Source organism: Perca flavescens, chromosome 16, assembly GCF_004354835.1.
Source record: "Perca flavescens isolate YP-PL-M2 chromosome 16, PFLA_1.0, whole genome shotgun sequence".
NCBI lineage: Eukaryota > Metazoa > Chordata > Actinopteri > Perciformes > Percidae > Perca > Perca flavescens.
The window spans coordinates 3596443-3621193 of record NC_041346.1 but is presented as its reverse complement, the minus strand read 5'-3'; the positions used below and the strand labels follow the sequence as shown (position 1 = coordinate 3621193).

The 24751-nt window shown below is 43.2% G+C and overlaps 1 long non-coding RNA gene across 1 annotated transcript; it reads right to left on the bottom strand.

Annotated features, from left to right (window-relative positions):
- Positions 1–1198: 1198 nt before the first annotated feature.
- LOC114571548 (uncharacterized) lies at positions 1199–4894 on the bottom strand. The gene is made up of 3 exons (XR_003694665.1): positions 4806–4894; positions 4513–4558; positions 1199–1354 (listed from the first exon to the last, which is right to left on the bottom strand). It is a non-coding gene; the product is annotated as an uncharacterized LOC114571548 (long non-coding RNA).
- Between the last annotated feature and the right edge of the window lie 19857 nt (positions 4895–24751).

Sequence of the window (24751 nt, the reverse complement as noted above, 5' to 3'; positions counted from 1 at the left end):
ATTGCAGTATCAAATCACTATCTGGAAGAAGACAACATCTGGGTCAGACTTTTTTTGTATGAAATTCTAGAGCCAACTGCAACGAAAACACAATGAGATGAACTACTGTAATCACAAATTATGCCAGTATTATGGATTTAAATTCTCATGTAAAGAGGGAGTACATCCTCTCTTGAGTTTCTTTCCCTCAGGTGTACCCCGAAAGAATTCTAGATAAGATGAGAACACATATGTATTCATGACTTTGACCCTCCCAAAGATGGCCAGCTCTGTTTGCTCGTCATGGTCAACAGCATTCATCATCTGCTTCGATTTGATGTACAAGGCATTTTCCTTTGCAACAACTTCATCTAACCAAATCTGTATGTTTCGCGGTGCAATTTCATAGTTGTCAGCAGTGCAGCCATAGAATCCTCGTCGCAGATGCTCAGGCCAGGGTTGGTTAGTCACCATGGGGTGGTCAACTCCAACAAACGCTGTGCACAGGGGGCTGTCAGTACCACGTGAGCGGCCTACTTCACAACTTATGACACTCATGAGGAAAAGCGAGAAGGTTCTGAAATTATACACAGACACTGACAATACTGCAGCCATGAAGTTGTAGTTACACTGCTCGAACTGGAATGTCTGGCAACAGAAATCAATGAAATGTGATGCCTTGAGATCCTGTATCAGTTCCTGCAGGGAGGACTCACCCTCTTGGTCATTGAAATTCTGATGGAAATTTTCAATTTCAGCTTGATTGTCAGTGCTCATGAACTTGCCCACCAGACTTACACCTAGACTTTTCCTATGTACCTTGTAAATGCATTCATTGAGAACACAGTAAAGGTCTGAAGCAAGTTCCTCTTTGGCATTGTATCGTATCTCCACAAGTAGATCCTGAATGTTACTGATATGCCTAAAGGCAATGTTGTCTTCTTCTAGTCCTGGCTCTGTTAGCCAAATTGCTTTCAGGAGTCTTTTTTTCTGGGACATAATTAGGAGCATGCCTTCTTTCAGTCTCCTCAAAGAACAAACTCCAAGTGAGCCCCTCCAGGCAATCAATAGAAGGGTACTTTTTTCGCAGCTCCATTGGAACAAACATTTGAGGGTGGCTTGGCCACTCCAATGTCTGCAGATACAAAACGTTTGCTTTATAATCAGAAAACATTGGCCCTGCACAGCCAAGTTCAACTTATGTAAGAAGGTCACCTTTTTTGTCCAGTTCAGCAATGACTCTTCCGCTGTGGTCATGGGACCTCCAGACTCCGTCCGTCGTAGTCAGTATCTTTCCGTCAGAATTAACAGACAGGAAGGAGTTGTATAGGTGTAGCTTTGTTTCCACACTGAGAGACCGGAGAATTTGTAGCAGCTGCAACATAAATTGATTGTCATTTCCAAGATTGCAGCTGATGAGGCTGATGGTGCCAATATGACCAAATATGCTTTCAGTTTTTAGGGTTGACACAAATTTGGCAAGTTCCTCTGGGCCATAACCAGCTAGTTGGACTGTTCCATTGGTACCATTACTGCCACAGCCAACCAGTATGACATCATGATTTCTAATAGAAAAAAATGGCTTCCTCTGAGAGTATGTAGTGTCCATAGACAGTATATAAACTGAACCAACAGATCCCGTGTCTCTGGACGGAGACCAGTGAAGGATATTATGGCGTTTTTCCATTACATGGTACCTGCTCGACTCGCCTCGACTCGCTGTGTGTCCGTTTTCCATTGCAGATTTTAGTATCGCCTCAGCGTGGCTGGTTGTCATAGCGACTGCCGTGGGCGTGGCTTAGTAGCTTGCTTTCCCATTGACATATCCCCGACGCATTTCCTGGTTCTCCGTCTCGGTAAACAACATGATATCAAAGAGATAGTTAACATTTACTGCTCCAGATTTCCCACCGTGGTCACATATATATGACTCTAGAGTCGCTACTCGCTGCGGAGATAATCGCCGTCACTCTCTCACTTCTCCCTTGCTCACTAGCTCCCCACACACACACATACGGCGACTCGACACACACACATCACACATGCACACACCAGCGCACCAGTATAACCATCAGGCCACTTGTATGCTACGGAGAAAGCTCTGCGTGGAGCCTCCGGCAGCAAAAAAACGCCGCTGGCTAAACTATTTAAAAATGCCGTCTGTCGCTAGCAATGCAGTGATCAGTGACGCTTCTTTCCGACCAATCAGCAGCCTGCAGGGTTTCACGTCACCTTCTCGGCTCGCCTCAGCTCGCTTGGAACCTCGACTGAGCAGGTACTAAAAAAAGTACCTGTTAGCAGGTACCAGGTACTTTTTTTCGTAATGGAAAACCAAACAAGGCGAGTAGAGTCGAGGCGAGGCGAGTAGGTACCATGTAATGGAAAAGCGATTTTTGGAAGCACTTTTCTGGTGAGTGCTGAGCGTTACTGAGCAGCCTCCAACTGAGAGAGACAACGTAAATGTGCATCACTTAAAAGTGTAGTGTGGTTTATTTGTATGTGTTGTCTTATTAGTGCGTGCTGTGGCCTCTCAGGGCCACCGTAGAATCCCCCTGGGCAGAGGTGTCAAGTAACGAAGTACAAATACTTTGTTACCTTACTTAAGTAGAAATTGTGGGTATCTATACTTTACTGGAGTAATTATTTTACAGCAGACTTTTTACTTCTACTCCTTACATTTTCACTCAATTATCTGTACTTTCTACTCCTTACATTTTAAAAATAGCCTCGTTACTCCTATTTCAGTTCGGCTTGTTTTCATTCCGACTTGTCATCGTTCAAAAAAAAACACACACACAAAAAAAAACTATCCAGATACATCGCGCCATCCGGAGAGAGTGAATGTGATTGTGGTTGGATGAGAAGTATAAACATAGTCATTCCGACACCATATTGGTTTGTACACGATCCATCGCACCTGCACAGACCCGGTGCTAATACGACTCCGGTGCCTTAACGACTGTTATCTACCGGACCAAATAGCAACGCGGATTTTGGTGCCTTATTTAGGTGACACTTAAATGACTTCGCTTCTCTTTGATGCTCCGAAAACGGACGTTAGAGGGAACTGAAACATCGCCGCACGAGGCGCTAGTTAACACTACACTCCACAGCAGGTAACGTTAGCCTACGGTTAGCTAGCAGCTGGAGTAAACACGGTTAAAATGCTGACAGCTACATGGTGTAAAAATGTGTCTGTATTTCACTGGAAAGGATTCTAACACCAGACTGTAGCTGCCAAAAGAGATATGTCACCTTTTTCAGCAATTCTGAGTTTGCAGGTATGATTTTAATATAACATTATAGTCATTATGGCCTTTAGAAAAATGTTTTTTTGTGGAGGTGGGGTAGTGCACTATTAGGCCCCTATGGGGTGGGCTAAGCTTTTGTCAATGGCATTTTTTTCTCCTTACATTACTTTTACTTTTATACTTTAAGTAGTTTTGAAACCAGTACTTTTACACGTTTACTTGAGTAAAAAGTGAGTTGATACTTCAACTTCTACAGAAGTCTTTTCAAACCCTAGTATCTATACTTCTACTTGAGTAATGAATGTGAATACTTTTGACACCTCTGCCCCTGGGGCACTTCACACTTTTATGTTAGCCTCAAAATAGCTATTTTTAAAACATTAAGAAGGCTCGACACAACATTAAACTTTGCTTGAAGTATCACCAGGGGCTCTAAACATGAACTTGAACATTGAGAGCGTTGTTTGTGTACACAGAGTTTACTAAAAAGCAACTCGCTGTAGCTGTTGTTCTTCCGGTCACCGTCTATCGAGCCAGTCAAAAATAGTCGAGGGAGGAGAGTAAGTAAAGAAAAGTAAAGATGGAAAGCTCCTAAAGCTTAGTTCCATATAAATGCACGGATAATTTGTTGTTTTGTCATTAGTGAAAGACAATATTGACCTTGTGGTTGAAAAAGGAGCCTCATATGAGAATGACATTTCCTCCATTTCCTTCATTCTCATTCAGAGATCGCCTATTTTTGACTGCGAAAATGGCGGATAGCTAACGTGAGTTGCTCAAAACCTTTCTTTTTAGTAAACTCTGTTTACACAAACAATGTTCTCAATGCTCAAGTTCATGTGTAGAGCCCCTGGTGATACTTAGAGCAAAGTTTTATGTTGTGTCGAGCCTTCTTAGTGTTCTTAGTCCATTTTGGCAAGAGTTGTGCTTTAAGGGACTTCCGCACTGGCTTTACTTTTCAGGCCTGAAGTTGCCATCTGGGCTGGCTCATATTATATTAATCGGTAGCAGTTAAGCAACATACAAAGGAAAGGGCCCTAATATTCAATTCAATTTGATATCTGCCTAATAAAGCTTTTCGAAGATATTGTGTCCTTGTAACGCTAATGGTGACTGATCAAAACTATTTTTATTACATTTGGGTTAAATTAGTATTGACAATTCATATCAAAGTCATTACACAATGTTACATTTTGCAGCTATTTCCCAATGGAGATAATCTAAATAATCATGTCAGGTTTTATCACATAAAAGCAGAAGTCTATTGCATCATGTGTCTTACCGGTTTGTTAGATTATAGCCAAAGGAGGTCCTCTTAACACTCAGATCTGTAATGAGAAAAAAAAGCTAATCGTTCCACTGGTTTGCAGGCAGTAAAATGCTGCTTGTCTGATGATCGGAATAACAATTAGTTCTGCCTGAATATGCTTCACTGAAGCATTGTTGGTGAAATTAGCCCAATGTGGTACGTCTACATCTCACTTTATATGTTACCATGGCACTTATAAGGAGAGACATTAAAACAGCCGCATCTATTTTGAAACTAAAGCTTATTAAAAAGTGTATTGATCTTACCAGCATTTATTCCTACTGCCAAAGACAGCTGAACGATAACACAAAATCCCAAGGGTTTCAACATGGTTTCTCTGCAGAGCAGCTGGAGTGAAGACCACTGTGAATTCACCAGGCAGAGGAGTTCAGGTCATATCTCATTCCAAATTTGGTTAGATAAGAATGGAAATGACTAAATGACATGTAAGACTGCACTGTTCATCAGCTACATAACACCTTATTGCAGCTATTTCGGTGAGTAAAAAAATCAATCAAATGGATATATTTTAAAAGTGTTGTTCAGCTGACATAGGCTATATTTTGAAATCTTGTGATCTGTGGGTTTGTGTCCACTTAAATTAAATTAAATTACTAATAATTACAACTAGAGCTGGACCTTTTCTATCCTTTTCAAATGAATACTACTGTAATTTAGTTTTGCACCTCCATAGAGTTGGTGGACTTGCAAAAGATATATTACATATTTAAAACGGAATGGTCAGTATCTGCAGATAGATAAATAGATAGATTATATAAGATAATATATAATATAAAAAGTTTAGGCCATAGCACCCAGCCTTACTCTTCTTCCTGTTCACGCTCCAACAATATCAGGTTAACTGACGATAGTCTCGCACTGCCAGCCTTATCTCCACAGCACTGTGGAGATAGGGCTGGCCCCTCCACACATACACTCCTGGATAGGAGAAAAAATGGTCTGGGTTGTTTGCATTTCTTTAAACCACATAATTGTCATAGGCAGCACTAATGTCCTGTCACAAGCGTATTGGATCTGTAAAATGGTCTCAGGAAAAAACTTGTTTTTGCACCCCTCAAAAGAAAACGCCACATACAATATTAAATGAAGTTAACTGTTGACACAATACAGTAATGTGAGCTATATAATTTAGCTGGATACATGGTTTAAGTGGCTATAACTAACTTTCAGTTTGTGTTAATTCTAGCGGCCCCTTTGGACAAAAGCGGTAGTGGTTTTACCACGCTGTTGGATGGAGGTCTGTCCTGCGTTCTTCGGACTGGATCTTTTGGGTTGGCTGCATTGCCTGGCAATGCTGGTATTCAATGACATGTTTCGTTTTGAGGTGGTAGAACAGATTAGTTGTGTTACCTCTGTTAGAACTGTTGCCCCACACACTCTACAGAGTACAGTTTGCTGCTGCTCGTCGGATGGCTAAAATCCGAACCAAGTCCAAATAATGGATGTTACACCGGCCTTTTTCAACAGCTCCTCCATTTCGCTTTCAGCCATGTTTACTCAAGATGACAATGATGCGTTGCAGCCGGTTGCAGCTCGTGGCTCTGCGATATAATTAAAATCTCTATCGTAGGTCCATTTTGTATAGTTTATATTGCATGTCGTTTCTATCGCCCATTACTAATGAGGTCTAAAGAAAACTCTATGCTACATCCAGGCAGTATTGGAGAATGTATTCAGATCCTTTACTTAATGTGCTCATACTATGCTTTTTGGCTTTCCCCCTTTCCTTTATAGTGTTATATTGTGGTACACCACAGCAAACATTAAAATATTGTTGTCCTTTTAATTCCATTCCCAGCTTCATATTGGTGTCAGGATAATTAGTTGAATTAGTGAAAAAGTTTTATGTCAGTTTCATGGCTAAAGTTGGTGTTAGCTGCTACGCTAGCATTAGCATAATCACTAATTTTAACTAACATTAGCAAACAATAATTTACCAAGCTGTACAGGGAAAAATGTTTCCCTTTCATTAATGATTGCATTCTGTAAAAGGTAGAAACCAATGTCAGTCCTTTTAAAAAAAACACCAAACCTGTATTAATACTGTTCAAAAACATTAATAGATAGCAGACAGACTAGTGCTACTTCTGCTGCTTACCGGAATAGATTCCAGAACACATTGTAAGGAGAATGTGCCATCCATAGATATAAAACATATATCTATGGTGCCATCATTAACGATTTACTGGGCTCTACCAGGTTTTTTCGCCCCGTACACCAGTGAGCCGACATCACCCATTAGGCCAACTGAACAGGATGTTAAGTTGCCATCAGCAAAGACCCCACACATCCTGCACGCAAAATTACAAATCCCACTATGGCCACGCCAAGACCCGCCCTACGAAGCAGCTCGATTGGTTGGGGTTAGGCATTTCACCTCAAGTGGTTAAGCTTAGGGTTAGGGGATTGGTCAGGGTATAGGACCTGTACATGTAAGCATGGATGCCTGGCCAATAGTAGTGTGTAAACGCTATTGAAGGGCGAGTCTTGGCGTGGCCATAGTGGGATTTGTAATTTAGCATCCTGCACACACTCTCTTTAACCTCCTCCCCTCTGGCAGGTGCTATAGATCCCTGCGCACAAAAACATCCAGACATAAGAACAGCTTCTTTCCCACTGCCATGACTCTCCTAAGTGGGGGTCATCATCCCCACTTTGGCCTCTCACCCACTTCTCTACACATTATCATTCCAATATGCATCTTGCACACTACTTTGCACTATTACTTTTTGCACTTTACATCCATGAGTACCGGAGGAGCAGGGGAGGAGGAGGGTGGTGCTCGTATTCTGAAATGACAACTGAGCAGCAGAGAGAGAGACAGGTTTAAAACAGGGAAGTCGTGCAGTGATTGGCTCGTGAATTTCATGGCCGCTTCTGATTGGTTAAGACTAAAGTGAACACCTCTACAGCTGATCCATTCAGTGGAGTGAGGAGTGATTATGTTTAGGAAGTCATCCTGAAAGAATTTGCGCTCAGCTCCATTTGTACAGTAGGCTATGTGTCTATATTACTATTTGTCTACTGAATGTTTACTACTACATGTTTATTTGTTGAATGTATAGAGTTAACACCTACTGAAGTCAAATTCCTTGTGTATGTAAGTATACTTGGCCAATAACACCAATTCTGATTCTGATAAGCATGCCTGTATCACCCACAGCAAACAAAAGCCCCCTTGTGAACAGCAGCTACCCAGAAAGGTTTCCAGTAAGATAACAGAGACTGTGTGAAGATAGGGGCAGATGCTGGATGAGCAACTTTCAATTGAGTAAATGGGCTGCCATATTTTTATTCACTGACTAAAACACTGACCTATAATACACAGAGAGGAGGCTATAAACAGATGTGCTTGGGGCCTGAGAAATACTTGACACCGGCCCTGCTGTTTAGATGGCTGTAATGTGTGTGGCTTCCCTGTAGGTGGAGGCTGGAGCCTGCTGGACCTTCAGATGCCAAGAGGAGGGGCTCTTCCGTTTTGCCCGTCACAATAAAAGCTCTATGGTTTACTGTAACTTCCTCTTAACCTTCAACTAAGATGTAACAAAATAAAATACCTTACACACAACTTTATTTTAGATATTAAAACATAAAAAATTGATAAGTCTTATAAAGCACATTTCAGTGTAAATAAACATGTTTTAATATAAAGTGGAAAAATAAACAAAACAAATATTTAAAAATCTTAAAAAAAACGTTATACTTCAAACATATAGGCTACTTAGGAATTAATGCTCACAGTTCAATTTACCAGTTTTAAGGCTCATTAGAATACAAAGCTTACTACTTGCTTATTGTTTATTTAACTGTGACTTTTAGTTTCCAGAGATATTAGTTATGACAATGAGGACATGTTGCATCTTTGCTTCCTATTTTAATGGGTTACACGGGCTATTTTTTGTGACCTTCCAGTCAGAAACTTTAAACCAAACCACACAGTACTCTTAAAAAGGAATGAAAAGTAGAGGCGGAAAAATGGAAGAGTTGTGTGAATTATCAATGATTTCTATAAAATGAGATAAACATGTCAACTTTAAACCCTGGTCTAAATATATCCATGCTACACCATGGGGTCTCTGACCACCACCAATTTTGATATCAGCTATTTTTTTTTACATCAACTTAGAATCACTGATATTTCATCTGCATGGCTTTACTTTTACAGACAGAAAAATGTTAGTAGTTGTCAAATCATTTTTAAAATATTTACATATTTACTCAAGGGATGTACTTCACTTTTGCTGAATTAAGATTAAAATAGAACACATACACAGGGCCGTAGCAAGGATTTTTCTTTAAATACTGAGATTATGAGCCCAAGTCCCCACTATGACAAATTATTTATTATTTAAATCAAGTTATTTAGATGCAATGCCACATGGGTGGCAGTGAAGGTCAGGGGGCCTCGACGGACCAGACCCGGGCGGCAGACGCTGGCTCTGGGGACGTGGAACGTCAACTCTCTGTGGGGGAAGGAGCCGGAACTGGTGCGGGAGGTGGAGCGCTACCGGTTAGATCTGGTGGGGCTTACCTCTACGCACAGTCTTGGTTCTGGAACCATACTCCTGGATAGGGGTTGGACTCTTTTCTTCTCCGGAGTTGCCCAGGGTGTGAGGCGCCGGGCGGGTGTGGGGATACTCACAAGCCCCTGGCTGAGCGCCGCTGTGTTTGAGTTTACCCCGTGGACGAGAGGGTCGCCTCCCCACGCCTGCGGGTTGTGGGGGAAAACTCTGACTGTTGTTTGTGCATATGCACCAAACAGGAGTTCGGAGTATTCGGCCTTCTTGGAGACCTTGACTGGAGTCCTGCATGGGGCTCCAGTGGGGACTCCATTGTTCTGCTGGGGACTTCAACGCACACGTGGGCAATGATGGAGACACCTGAGAGGCGTGATTGGGAGGAACGGCCTCCCTGATCTAAACCAGAGTGGTTGTTTGTTGTTGGACTTCTGTGCTAGTCATGGATTGTCTATAACAAACACCATGTTCGAACATAGGGATGCTCATAAGTGTACCTGGTACCAGAGCACCCTAGGCCGAAGGTCAATGATCGATTTTATAATCGTTTCATCTGATCTGAGGCCGTATGTTTTGGACACTCGGGTGAAGAGAGGGGCAGAGCTGTCAACTGATCACCATCTGGTGATCAGTTGACAGCTCTGCCCCTCCCCTTCTCTTCAACTGATCACCATCTGGTGGTGAGTTGGGTCAGAGGGTGGGGGAAGACTCTGGACAGACCTGGTAAGCCCAAACGTGTAGTGCGGGTAAATTGGGAACGTCTGGAGGAGGCCCCTGTCCAACAGACTTTCAACTCACACCTCCGGCGGAGCTTTTCGTGCATCCCTGTGGAGGCTGGGGGCATTGAACCCGAGTGGACAATGTTCAAAGTTTCCATTGCTGAAGCTGCGGCGAGGAGCTGTGGTCTTAGGGTCTTAGGTGCCTCAAGGGGCGGTAACCCACGAACACCGTGGTGGATACCGGTGGTCAGGGAAGCCGTCCGACTGAAGAAGGAGTCTTTCCGGGATATGTTATCCCGGAGGACTCTGGAGGCAGTTGCAGGGTACCGAAGGGCCCGAAGGGCTGCAGCCTCTGCCGTGAAAGAGGCAAAGCAGCGGGTGTGGGAGAAGTTTGGAGAAGACATGGAGAAGGACTTTCGGTCAGCACCAAAGTGCTTCTGGAAAACTGTTCGCCACCTCAGGAGGGGGAAGCGGGGAACCATCCAAGCTGTGTACAGTAAGGATGGGACACTGTTGACCTCAACTGAGGAGGTAATAGGGCGGTGGAAGGAGCACTTTGAGGAACTCCTGAATCCGACTAATACGCCCTCTATCTTAGAGGCAGAGCTGGAGGATAATGGGGATTGTCGTCGATTTCCCAGGCGGAAGTCACTGATGTAGTCAAACAACTACACAGTGGCAAAGCCCCGGGATTGATGAGATCCGTCCAGAAATGCTCAAGGCTCTGGGTGTGGAGGGGCTGTCCTGGTTGACACGCCTTTTCAACATTGCGTGGAAGTCTGGGACGGTGCCAAAGGAGTGGCAGACTGGGGTGGTGGTTCCCCTTTTAAAAAAGGGGGGACCAGAGGGTGTGTGCCAATTATAGGGGGTATCACACTTCTCAGCCTCCCTGGTAAAGTCTACTCCAAGGTGCTGGAAAGGAGGGTTCGGCCGATAGTCGAACCTCGGGTTGAGGAGGAACAATGCGGATTCCGCCCTGGTCGTGGAACAACGGACCAGCTCTTCACTCGCAAGGATCCTGGAGGGAGCCTGGGAGTATGCCCAACCGGGTCTACATGTGTTTTGTAGATTTGGAGAAGGCGTATGACCGGGTCCCCGGGAGATACTGTGGGAGGTGCTGCGGGAGTATGGGGTGAGGGGGTCTCTACTCAGAGCCATCCAATCTCTGTATGACCAAAGTGAGAGCTGTGTCCGGGTTCTCGGTAGTAAGTCGGACTCGTTTCAGGTGAGGGTTGGCCTCCGCCAGGGCTGTGCTTTGTCACCAATCCTGTTTGTAATATTTATGGACAGGATATCGAGGCGTAGTCGGGGTGGGGAGGGGTTGCAGTTTGGTGGGCTGGGGATCTCATCGCTGCTCTTTGCAGATGATGTGGTCCTGATGGCATCATCGGCCTGCGACCTTCAGCACTCACTGGATCGGTTCGCAACCGAGTGTGAAGCGGTTGGGATGAGGATCAGCACCTCTAAATCTGAGGCCATGGTTCTCAGCAGGAAACCGATGGAATGCCTTCTCCAGGTAGGGAATGAGTCCTTACCCCAAGTGAAGGAGTTCAAGTACCTTGGGGTTGTGTTCGCGAGTGAGGGACAATGGAGCGGGAGATTGGTCGGAGAATCGGGCGCAGCGGGTGCGGTATTGCATTCAATCTATCGCACCGTTGTGGACGAAAAAGAGAGCTGAGCCAGAAGGCAAAGCTCTCGATCTACCGGGTCAGTTTTCGTTCCTACCCTCACCTATGGTCATGAAGGCTGGGTCATGACCGAAAGAACGAGATCCAGGGTACAAGCGGCCGAAATGGGTTTCCTCAGGAGGGTGGCTGGCGTCTCCCTTAGAGATAGGGTGAGAAGCTCAGTCATCCGTGAGGAGCTCGGAGTAGAGCCGCTGCTCCTTTGCGTCGAAAGGAGCCAGTTGAGGTGGTTCGGGCATCTGGTAAGGATGCCCCCTGGGCGCCTCCCTAGGGAGGTATTCCAGGCACGTCCAGCTGGAAGACCCAGGACTAGGTGGAGGGATTATATCTCCAACCTGGCCTGGGAACGCCTCGGGATCCCCCAGTCGGAGCTGGTTAATGTTGCTCGGGAAAGGGGTCCCCTGCTGGAGCTGCTCCTCCCGCGACCCGACACCGGATAAGCGGACGAAGATGGATGGATGGATGGATGGAAGTTATTTAGATTTTTCAGTGGGACACTTGAATACAACAGAGCAATATTTAAAGGGTAATTTCGTTTTTCAACCTGGACCCTACTTTCCCATGCATTTATGTCTAAGTGACTAATGTGAACAATAATCTTTGAAATTGGCCCAGTATTGAGCGAGAACTCTGTAACCGGCAGTCTCATACCGGGCTGCAATATAATATATGGGGAAAATGTGCATCGTCAATTTCGTCCACTTAAAGTGCTGTTTTTGCCACTGACAGACTCAGATTATGATTCCAAGGGTCTGACAACATTATGGAGAGCATCCCTCCAGAGAATGCCCTTTTTGTTCAAAGTAAGAGCCTTTTGTTTAACCAGACTCCATTTAAAAAAGCAAAACTTTTAACGAGTATAGAGCCAGAATTTTTTGTATATGGAAATAAGTGAAATATGGGTTTATTTCAGCCATTGTTGGAACAGTGGAAAGACGAACCAAGACGAACTTTGACTGTCTTATATTTTTCTGTTGACTTTGAATAAAGGGTACTTTACAATAATTAAAATGACTGTTTATTTAAATGGCGTCTGGTGAGATAGCGATTGAGGTTATGTTTCATAAACAAAAAGGATCTTAATCTTTAACAAAGAGATCTATCTCTGTAGGGATCCTTACTATAATGTTGTCAGACAAAAATCAGAGCCTGTCAGTAGCAAAACAAGCACATTTTGTGGACGTAAATTGAAGATGTGCATTGTAGCTTGTTTTGCTGCTTAATAACGGACCAATTTCAAAAATAGTTGTTCCCATCAGTCACTTAGACACAAAACAATATGATATTCTTAAATGTTATTAATAACACCTGTGTTTCTCCCACTATGACAATTCAAAAATGTAAAAAGAAGCCTCACAACCGTATGAGACTGTTGTTCTGACCATGTGTCTGGCGTGAATGTGTTTAACTCTCTGAGTGTGACAATTGCTGTGCAATAGTTTAAACTCCTGGCTCTTTCTGCACACTACTGCAGGCATCGTCATCATTAACAAGAAGAAGGGGAGACTCTTACAGGAGAGCGGCAGTGTAGCGGACAGACCACAGGAGGGCAGTGCAGTACAGAGCTATGAATGATCAACTTCTGTCCTGGTTTGTGAAATCTTTGTCAGAGCAGTTTACTCTCAGTTTAAGCAAAGATCCTTTATACTAAGGCCTCCGGCGTCTGACGCGGCGCTGCTGCTGCTGTTGGATCACCCTTGTTTGACATATGGGGAGAGAGTTGTGGAAATTTACTGCACTCAAGCAGTAGTATACTTCATGTTAAAGATAAATATATACTGATTTGATCACAGCAAAGACAACGTTGGCAGTATTGACGGCAAAATAGGCTACAGAATATTTCGTTCTGTATTGAAAATCGATAATGATATATTATTATTTTTTTAAATTACATTTATAGCTGCATTTATGTCAAAATCTAGAGACTTTCAAACATCAAAATGTCATTTATTAAATGTATTTGTGTCAAAATGACATATAAACATCTTTTCGTATTCTATTTGCCTGGATCACTTTGAACACGTTAGTGTGTCACATGAAAAATAGGCATCGGTCCTATTTTTAGCATGCACGTTGTTAACATCGGAGCCGAAATAAAAATGGACATGCCACACAGCTGACACGCTCACACCATGCAGGCAGTGTGCAGGTGCTCTAAAGATAGCGCATTTCAAGCATCGCCAATGGTATGAAACGGTACACTCTTCCTGTCTCCTAAAAAGTTGTGGCATTGTTTGAACGTGTAGTGAACGTCTTTTGGTTAAATGGAAAGTTCTTTTGCTAACGTTAGATATTTACACAGCTAAAAGACATATTTAGCATCACAGAGATTAGTTTTGTTAAGGCGTTCACGAACGTTAGCTGACGTTAGCTTCTCTGTGTTGCCAGATCTCGCGAGAGTTTGGTTCTGAGGCAGAAACAGGTCTCAAACAAAGCCAGAATGTTCTGTGAGAAATGGGTCCAATATTTACTTTGGTGACTATTGGACAAAAGGATCGCTCATAATCTGTGCTCACGTTTACTTCTTTCGTTGGAATCAATACACTCACACAGGACCTGCCGCTATTCTCCTAAAGAGGCGTGGCATTGGCAGAAACCATGTGACACAGATACAGGAAACTAGCTTGAGTTTGGGCGTCTTGGATCTCTTAATACATCCATGGATCTAAACCGTCTCTGGTTTAAGTCAAAACTGTAATCTGCTGATATCTGACATGTCACCACATCATTAACATAATGTGTACTGTACATGTTCATTCACCAAAATTATTCATATGTTAGTAGTCTGAACAAGTGTCAATTTATCCCAAGAGAAAGGAAAGGATTTTTACACAATAGCAGTATCACTATGTTAACACATGTGTAGGTTTATAAAATGAACTTGCTTTATGTACTATATAATAGAAAGTATGAGTCACTTTACTGAATGCAGTTCATTTCAAAGATTTGCAATAAGTGACTTTGTATTTCCACGACAAATTCCATCTGCTGAAGACCATGAGATATGGCTGAAATCTCCAGAAGAAGTTAGGGTTACAATTATTCTAACTGATTATGTATTTTGTTCATTTTTTAATGCCACTATGTGTAGAATTGCTGTCTGCGACAGAGTCTTTTCTGGTAATACCACTAAGGGAGCGGGTCAAAATTTTGAATGATCTTGAAATCTCAACAAGACAAATGTCAACAATGTCAAATTGTCTGTTTCAGAAAGTTGCACAAATTGTCAGCTGCAATCCCTCCTGATTCCGCCGTCAGAAAAGGGGATTCAGATGCTGTTAGACGATCCAACAAGCAGTTTGTTGAAACATACTGAAACATGAGAAGTGACAGCCTTCAGTTCAGTCTTGGATTTGAATTCCGTTCAGTCTGTTTCATTCCGTTCAGTTAGCCTATATAAGCCCTCTTTCTAAAGCTAAGAACTCAACAACAGTCATACATGTGTCTGTAGTTTTTCCTATATTTCATTAAAGGACAAACAGAATATCAAGGCTTCAGCTGTCATCTGAATGTCAGAGCCTTCCGTCACCAGTGAGGGGAGCTCTAGTGCAAAAATCTCCCTGCTTTTTGTTGGTGATACCAGTTTTTCAGTACATTCAGTTCAACTTGAGGATCTGGTGTTGAGGATTTGTTCATTCCTGTACAGAACACACAGTAGGTTGCTTGTAGGACAGGGAGACATCAGGCATGTATGTGAAAACTGGTGTAGGCTCTATGACATTATAAAACAGGTAGCTCAACTTAAGTGGCCACTTCCTCTAAGGCGGGGAACTGAAGCAGTTTTTTTTTTGCTCTCTTCAAAGCCGCCAGACTCCCTTGACAGAAACAGTAATTTCACCTCGTAGAACATTGGAGTTGCTGTTCTACTTCTGCCTTGGTCGGTTACTTGGTTTGTGTCTTATTGTGCGTTCCATTTGTACTTGGAAGTCAGATTTTCTGAGGTCAAAGTTGGAAACATGCCCGCTGACCTCAAATTTCCGAGCTCGGAACTAGGACAACCTCACCGTACCCCGAGTTTAAAATCCAACATGGCTGCCCCGTGCATCAACAGTTGTGAAAGCTGTAGTAACATACAGTTATAAGCACTTCTATCTTATTTTTGTCTCATTAAATCAGTCGTACACACAATCCTGTCCATCTTCTATCTGTGGACATGTTGCTAAGCTGTTTGTATGCACAAAAAACAAGGTAATCTGTTGTTATCAACTGGTATTGCTAACAATGGCTAACCGATCATGGAAGGCTTGTATCATGTGGATGCGCCGAAAGTATTGTTGTCATTACTTAGAATTCTCATTGGGGCGACAGAAACTACGCACTATAGCTTTAAGTGAAAGAAATAGCCTATGCTAGCTGCTAGTGTAGGCTAACGTTACCTATGTTCCATAGCAACCACCTTGGTATGTGCAGCCAGACAGACTATTATTTATCAATACAAAATCAATACAAATCTATTTAAAGGGGCTGTACTCGGAATACGCAATTGCCTCCATTCGGCTCTCACAAACTGTTTACTAACTCGTCAAAGATGCTTTGTCACAGCCCTCTGCATCAGATACCAACGCACAAGGCACTAAAGGCTCTGACACACCAACCCAACGGCCGACCGTTGGCAGAAAAGGCAGTCAGAAAAGTGCCTCGAGACATAATACGTCTCCATAACAGCAGGCGGCGCTAATCTGTATTGTCGCCCAAAAAATTAAAAACAGAAAATTACGAAAGCGTCACGTGGGCCTGGCTTCTCCCGAATTTCAAAGCCGACCATAATGGCGGCTCGTTCGGAATACAATCTCGTATTTTATGATAATAGTTCACCTAAACGTGTTTCTGAAAACATTTTAAGCGAGAAATAGACCATGCAGTTGCTGAATCTGTCTGTTTTTTTGATTGACAAAGGTCAGTTTGAAAGATTTTCGTCAGATTTTGAGAGGCGCTCATCACGCTCATCCGGCTCATCATTTCCGGTAAGTGTTTTAACACAAGTGCACTGATTCGCTAGTCAAGGGCTAGCACTCCATCAATCAGAGTGGTCATTGAGTCCGACTGCCCACTGGCCGATTCAACAAGTAAAATCGGCCCAAGTTTAAGCTGACGGCTCCTCCGACTGACGACGGCACGGAACAGACCGAACAGACTTGAGTCACCGACCTCGCCAGACTGTCTGACGGCCGATAATCGGGTTGGTGTGTCAGCGCCTTTAGATGCGAGCGGCTATCAACACAGAGAACAGAGAAGCTCACATTACAGTACACTTCATTCTCTGCTCAGGACACCATTACTCCACTGTATCCTCACATAACTAATATTTGTTTGCTGCTGTACAGTATTCATGTCCTGGATACAGTACAGCTCCTTTAAATTGCAACGTGACTATAACTTTCTTATTGCCATACATGATGACTGTTTCATAACATTGCCTAAATATTATGCATATATGTATTTACAATATAAAAATTAAGATTGTAAGGTCCTTGTTGGCTCATGAAAGAAAGACAAATTACAGGAAAATAAGACAGATACAGATTAAAGATATACTGTACATAAACATACAAGGAAGTAGAGGGGATTCATGTTCTAGTGGAAATATAATGTAATACAGGCATGGGTTAATGTAGCTGTATCCCAATGCTAAACTACATACTAATAATATGCATTATGTACTAATTATTATAGTGTACCATTTTTGCAGTGAGTAAATCACCCCACTTCCATCTATTACACCGAGATGTCACTCAAACTGTGACTTTGACATGTCACTGCCAATTTCACTTCACAAAGAGAAAGCAACATTGTTTTTCAATTATGTAATACGCATTGGTTTTCTGAGATCTTGGAACTGCTTCACAACCACCCACAATTGATCTAGATTTTCTCACAGCTGTGACTAGCTGCTCTATGTACTGTGAGTTGTGGAACATCAACAGCACACTCCGACATGAAGCGGAGCTAGTGTGCACGAGTGAATACATGCGCTTGGTTACCCATAGCAACAATACTGATGTTTCACAATATGTTACCAGTTAACTTAGTGTTGGTAACTGCACTAACCTAAAAAATGGACATTGATTTAAAAACAGCACAACTTTTTTGGTAAGTAGCCTTGGTATGACCATGATGGTGCGGTGAGCAGTCTTCATGTATAATCAAGGTCATGTTGGAAATGTGAAATTGTAAAAAGGGGGACAAAGTTCGGAATTGACCAGACAGTGTGAAACGATGGGAAAAGACCACGTTGACGTATAAAAATATATATCTTTACTGTATAATTGCTAAAGATAAAACTGAGCTAAAACATGGCTAAAGCTTGGGTAGAGTGACTCAATTAAAAGGGCCGAGAGTCAATTAGATAAAGGGAACTATAGGGCTCCTTGTGGTGGGGTGAGCTGCTAGGCTTCTTGCCCTGCATGTGGCAAAGCCAAAGGTCACGACAAGGACTGCTGCGCTATAGCTGATCACCGGTTCAGGGCTGTTCTGTTCCACACTTCTCTGATCTGGGGATTGTGTAATCCAGTTGCTGCTCTGGACCACACTGCTCCTCAGAGATGAACCCGGCCAGCCGTCTCAGAGGGTGCATCTCACTTCCCTTATTTGATAGTTCCTCAGTCCTCGGTCCTTGACTGAACCGGAAGTTGTTCCGTCCCTTCTTCTTGAAGGCCGTCTCAAATCTCTTACTTCTGGCCTGTGGAGCGAGAAGTGAGGATGGATCTCCAAGGAGCTATGAGCGAGGATACATGAGAGAAGTCTTCCTGGAAGCCGTGCAGCTGAAGGAGTTGCTAACTGTGCCCATACAACTAATAAATTCATCTGATGCTACAGAGGAAATTCCTCTCTCCTCCCATCATTTCCTTGTGCCCCGCGCACTTTCTTGGTACAATGGAATAAGAGGAAGGGAGGCAAGTGGAGGAGCCGGGGATGCAATTTAAGGGAACTGAGATGTGCCTCAAGGTGTAGCCCCCTGCAGCAGTAGCTCTAGCACACCCATGCCACACTCTGCACACAGGTGGAGGACAGCAGAATGAATGAACTTTTACAAACATTTCACCAGAATTTGAACCACATCTTTTCACATCAACCCACATACAACTGAACAGGGAAAAATGCTGATGACTGATGAGTGTGCGGTTGGTATTGCAGATTGGAGGTCACACCCACAAGCTTCACTGTTCACTGCACACAATATCGAACCCAAGTGTTTACGGCACACAAAACCAGATTGATCCAGATGTACCCTGTTATAAGATGATCCGGCATTGGAATAGACCTGTGAACATGTCTGCAGGGTAGTATACAGTGTTGTGGCTGAACGCGTTCATTGAACGATAGTTCATGTACTCGTTAATTTTTTGGGCAGACGTGAACTGAACGTACTGTATTACTGCCTGATGAACGTTACTGTGAACTCCTTCATTCTGGTGTCTGTGAATGGCACGCTCTCAGTTTAAAGGGGTGATAGAATGATTATAATAGGGTATTTCACACTGTTCCTTATGGTCTCCTAATGGGGTATGTAACATTGGTTGGGCTGAAAATGGCCTGGTTGATATTTTGTTGGCCCTTATGCATCCCTGTGTTTTGGCCCTGTTTCTAACAAGAGCTTTTCTTCCAAATATGGTATGGTCATGAATATTTAGATGAGCTGCACGCTGATTAGTTGAGCAAATCCCCATACACACACATTAGAGATGCGCGCTGATTGGTTGAGCGAATCCCCATACACACACATTAGAGAAGCAACAGAATCTCATATTCCAAACACTGCAATGTTTCATTACCAAATTCACTTCTGAGACTTTTTTATGCGAGAAATAACTATATAAAGTAACTATATAAAGCTCAAATATGGGCCGTTTTACGAAAATTGATGGCTAATTGCAAATTTGGTAAGACGTGTCGGACTTTAGGAGCTCCACACAGTCTGATGAGAAAGCGGCAGCCTGCTGGGCTCCATACCCAGCGCAAAGTCACCCTTTGTGGATTACTGCACTACGGGACTCCGTGGCCGGCTGCCGGCATAACTATAATATATTTACAGTTTGAATTTCATCACGCCACTTATATCACAGCCACCCCAAGGTCTAAAGCTAACAAAAGCTAACAGTCCGATTTGAATTTAAGGTATTTTTATGAAAGTGAGGGGTCTTGTTAGAAGAATATCCCATTCAATACAATGGGAAAATAACTAGCTACACTTTAGTATATTTACAGTTTGAATTTCGTCATGCCACTTTTATAACATCTACCCCAATGTCTTATAAAGCTAACTGTTGTGTCCGATTTAAAATTAAGGCATTTTTGTGAATGCCGGGGGTCTTGTTAGGAGGAGCAGCTAGAGCTATGTGTCCCATTGAATACAATGGGAAACGATTGCGGCTAGCTAGCTACACTTTAGGCATAACTATAGTCTATTTACAGTTTGAATTTCGTCACGCCATGTATATTACAGGTTCCCCAAGGTCTTACAAAGCTTAGCTAACACTTGTCCGATTTCGGATTTAATGCATTTTTGTGAATTTCAGAGGTCTTGTTAGGAGGAGGCTAGCTAGCTAGCTCTCATTGATGGACTCCAGCTCACCGCGGGCTCTATCAATGAGACTCGCGGACAAGAGGCGTTTATTTCCCCAATCATTTGTTTAAATAACTCAACACACATATCTATTATAAGATTAACTGGAACCTGCGGTAAGAGATTGCGGGCGTAACAAGCTCGCTGACCGCGCTCTCAGTCACTCACCGGCTGGCCGGTAGCAGGAAGAGGGGAGGGAGAACAGGGAGCTGCAGGCCCTGGAACTCTGTCAAGGCACTGGCGTTTGGTAATCCAGTCACCCAGAAAAGGGTGAGTTTGCGCGGGTATGGAGAACCGCGGGCTGCCTGCCGTGACGGAGCTCAATTGAGCTCACAGCAGGCCGGGGTCTGTGACGGAGGACAGGCAGAGCGGCAATGTAGCAACCCAGGCAGCACCGGCCGCTGAACTCCGACACACAGTCGGACAAAATTTGCAATTAGCCATCCATTTTCATAAAGCGGCCCATATTTGAGCATAAAAAAGTTTCAGAAGTTAATTTTGTAATGGAATATCAGAGATCTGCCCGACCTAGATTCAGAAGACTACCTGATCTCAGGTCAGTTGTGTAGCCTATGTAAATGTTGGGGCGTGACCGTTTTCCCAAGGGCGTGCCAAAGGTACAGGTCTTGGGATGCTTACGTAAGCTTCCAGCTTTGTTGAGATTCGCCCGTTTTCAGCGGCAGTTTCAAAATATGAGATTTTCATAGTAAAGGGGTGTTAATGGGATTTTGAGCTTCTATGTATGTTGTTATTCAACTATGACAAGGTAAAATCGGTTTTGCATTCTATCACCACTTTCACTTCGTTCAATAGGGTGCTAGATTTCTATAGAGCCTTCCAGGCAAAAACCCAGCTAAAACACACCGTAAACAGGCCTTAACATGCACCCAATCTGGCAACACCAGCCACCAGTGTCGCACCGCGGCATGCATCATCAAAACAAAAAGCAGCAAGGAGGCTTTGTATGATCATTTAAACAAGTTTTATGACAAGGTCGGTGAGGATGGGAAAACTCTTTAATTTCTGTGCAAAGTTTGCACTTCAGTCACTTCCACAGCAACCCTAAACGCATATTGAACCAAAGCACCCGGCTAGCCTTTCAATTTTGAAAAATAATAGCTCACAGCAACATATGGAAAAAAGAACTATGAACTAGTTCATTTTTGGAACTGTGAACTTAGTTGATTTTAAAATTTGTAAACTGAACTTTGAACTAATTCATGTAAAAAGTGAACTTTCCCAACACTGGCAGTATAGCTACCCTTGAGAACACTGATGCCATATCCTCTATTGTTGACCAGTGGACCAGCTGGTCAGATGGCTGCCCACCAAGAACCAGGATCTGCCTAAGGTTTCTGCCTGTTAAAGGAAGTTTTTTCTTGCCGCTGTCCCACCAAATGCTTGCTCTTGGGGGAAATTGTTGGGTCTTTGTAAATTGTAGATTCTGGTCTAGACTACACTATCTCCACAGCCCTGCGGAGGAAGGTCTGGCTGTTCAAACTGAATTGAATTGAAATTCACACAATACAGCAACATGAGCTATTTAAATTAGCTGGATACATGGTTAAACCTCATGAGCTCTTACCAGTGTATCGCCGTGTGTATTTCATCCACAGCAATCCCACCAATCAGTCCCAAAACTCCCCAGTTAGAGAGGAAATGCCGTAAACATATTCTTAGTGAATCTTTACAATCATTCCCCGAAAGAATCAAGCAGGCCTGCCTTGAAGCACAATCCAGATTTTCCTCAAAACCTGCCATTTTCAGCATGCAGCTTGCTAGCTTGAAGGTACAGTTTGTTTGAGAACAGCAACACAGAGAGAGGAAGGTGAGGGACACCCGGCGCAACGAGGCAGTTATCCTGGAAATGTACAGTCGTTGATGCAGACATTTCTGTGAAGCTGAATTCAACCAAATGTCAAAGATGTTTGCAGTTTTGTTTAGGCTGGTCTATATCCTTGACGTTCCACTTCCGGAATAGCTCCGGTGCTGCAGGAAATCCCACCGGATCCATGTATTTTCTCCAATGTCCCTTTTCTTCTTCTTTCTTTTTCTTTTAAACGCTGGGATTGATGAGGATAATGGTTGACTTCTTCTCAGATCTCTGCAGGGTAAATCCAGACTGATTCAGATCTGTCCAATCAGAGATTTTGCGCGACTATTTTACAGCAGGTCTGTGCTGATGTGCAGTGATTGGTTTAAAGAAATGCCAATAAACCAGGGCATGGAGGGATTTGTAAGTGAGAAGGAGGATTTTATATGTGATGTGGGACTAAATTGGGAACCAGTAAAGGTGGATGAGGGTTGGGGTGATGTGCTGCCAGGTCTTGGTGTGGGTGAGGACCCTAGTGGGAGTCTTTTGTACATACTGGAGCCTGTCTAGGGTTTTGCTGGAGACCCCAGACAGGACTCCATTGCGGTAGTAGTACTATGAGGGTTTCTGCCACGGATTCAGGGAGTGATGGCCGGAGTCTGGAGATGTTTTTTAAATGAAAAAAGTCTGATTTGGTGATGGATTTGATGTGAGTATGGAAAGAGAGGATGGAGTCTAGGATTACACCAGGATTGCGGACCTCAGAGGATGGGCAGATGGCGCACCCATCAACCTCCAGGATGAGATCTCCAACCTTCTGGAGCGGCGCCTTGGGGGCCACAACAACTAGCTCTGTTTTAGATGCAATAAGTTCATTTCTGACAAATGTTTTCACCACTGTAGTTGCATTACATGTACAGTACATGTGGGTACCAATACACATATACTAAAGGCTGCTGCTGCTGAAGGATTATGTTCCTCACATAATGAAGGGTCTGAGTATGAGACAAAGGGTAAGAGACCAATGGCAATAAAGAAGTAGTGAAGGGGGCATATCCTGTTGTTTACAAAGGCGATCCATTAAGTGAAAAAATAATGAAGCTAGAGAAGACTAAAAAATAACCTAATGACACACTGAGGGAGATTTGAGAAACAAGATTCATGGAGGGAAGAGATGAGGAAAGCGATAGAGGGAGAGAACTGGAGCCCCACTGTTGTGTCTGCTGCACAGTTGCATTGGTGCATTTTCTCATAAATATTTCAGGGATGTGAACTCCCCCTCAACACCTCCATCCTGCACTCACTGCCGCGTTTGGACTGCAGAGAGAGAGAGAGAGAGAAGAGACAGAGAAAAGAAACTGACCTCACCATTACCTTAGCTCTGACATTATTAAAAAAAAAAAAAAAAAACACATTCTGTGGTAGATTGGGAAAATCTTTTCTTTTTTAACTTAATCATTTTCACACATAATACAACATTTTCATCAACAGTAAAAGTAATCCTTATACAAGTAAACAAGATAAATGAGGGTAAATGCAGAATATTAGGCAATGGAAATTTCCATTTTTCTTTTAAATGTTTTCATGGCATGCTAAACTGCTTCAGGGGGTTTTGTTGGATCCATAGCATTGTGCGTTTATGCTATTCAACCAGGCAAGTTATTATATATAATTATTACTGGCAACAAATCTATAAAAGACCAAATCCAATGCCTATACTTTCTAACTTCCCTATCCCCTGTCTGTGGCACGCAGATCCAAGCCTAAAGCGTCCGGTATACTGGCCGCAGCCGACCTGTCGTGCACCAATGTGACGTCATGGGAGCGCCGTAACTGTTTGTACTCGCGCGTGGTGGTCGTGACACTAGTTGCAGTCTTCTCCTGAACAGAGGTGGCGCTAATGAGGAAAGGCTACCGACTTTGCTATTTCTACAGACTAGAAGAAGAAGAAAAAGGTAAACAATGGCAGAACTGTCAGCAGCATTGACGTCAATGCTTGGATTTGATTTAATGAGCTACCATAAAAGAACTCATCTTAACCCAGTAGGTTTACAAGAGAGACTGGCAGTCACTCTGAGAGTCCTGGCATCACGTTGCCCTCAAATTCGTCCATGCTTCCTGTTTCTGCTTTGTCGTGTGCCGCTAAAAACAATTTGACGTCACATTGGCGCGCAACAAGTTGGCTGCGGCGACTGTAAAAAGTCCTTAATCGTTCCTACTTAAGATGTCAAACAATTCAAATAAAAAAAGAATAAACTAATTCTTTAATGCCTCACAATTTTATAGTTTCTTAAAAAAAATGTACGCTGATTTCCTAAAACAGCTGCACTTTTAGCACATAACTCTACTGAAAATTAGCAACTTTCCCCCTTTAGCGTTTAGCTTAGCTATTGCAACCATACACAAGACTGGCTTATCCGCCATTATCCTCCTCTGCCCTCTCATCCAAAAATCATCACGTCCGGTTTTAAAAAAACAAGATGGCGATGGCCAAATGGCCAAACTCAAGGCTTCAAAATAACAGTCCACAAACCAAAGGGTGACATCACTGCTGCTATGTCCACTCATTTTACAGCGTACGTGCTTGACCTAAACTTAAAGACTATATCTCAGCCTCTGCACCACAGAGTTTGTCCATTGTTTTTTTCTAATCCTTATCTTCTAAGTCCTCTGATATTATGAAAGTGCAACACTGGGGGCTGGGTAGCTCACCTGGTTTACTCCTCGACGCAGTGGCTGTGGGTTCGACTCCGGCCTACGGCCATTTGATGCATGTTGTTCCCTTCTCTCTCTCCCCTTTCATGTCTTCAGCTGTCCTATGAATAAATAATTGCCTAAAAAAGGAAAGTGCAACACAAAATTTAAGGTCCTTATCATGGCAGTTCATAATTTGT